The following is a 350-nucleotide window of genomic DNA, read 5'->3' as shown; positions in this document are numbered from 1 at the left end:
CTGCGAAACTCCCACGTCTGGTGTGTTTATCTTCGTTAAGGGCCGCTGCGACGCTTCACCGGTTAATTATCGCACTCCCCGGCCGGCGGCCTGGCTGGAGATTATCCGCCTGAAGGCCGGCGGTCCCAAAGTTTTATTTATTTTTATTTTTAAGGAAGATAAGAGCGTGTGTTTTCAAAAGCAATTAGCGGTTTCACGCTGCTGTGGCTGTAGTGGCGCTTAAACCAGATCGGCTTTTCCTTCTGGTGGGAGAGAGGAGCGGAAAAGCCGCTGGAAAACCCCGCGGAGGGGGTGTCCCATGTCACTGGGGGGGTCTGAGCCCTCCGGACTCCGCCTGGAAATGGGGTTGC

Source organism: Charadrius vociferus, unplaced genomic scaffold (assembly GCF_000708025.1).
Source record: "Charadrius vociferus isolate BGI_N301 unplaced genomic scaffold, ASM70802v2 scaffold3453, whole genome shotgun sequence".
Lineage (NCBI taxonomy): Eukaryota > Metazoa > Chordata > Aves > Charadriiformes > Charadriidae > Charadrius > Charadrius vociferus.
Note: the sequence above shows the minus strand (reverse complement) of the source record.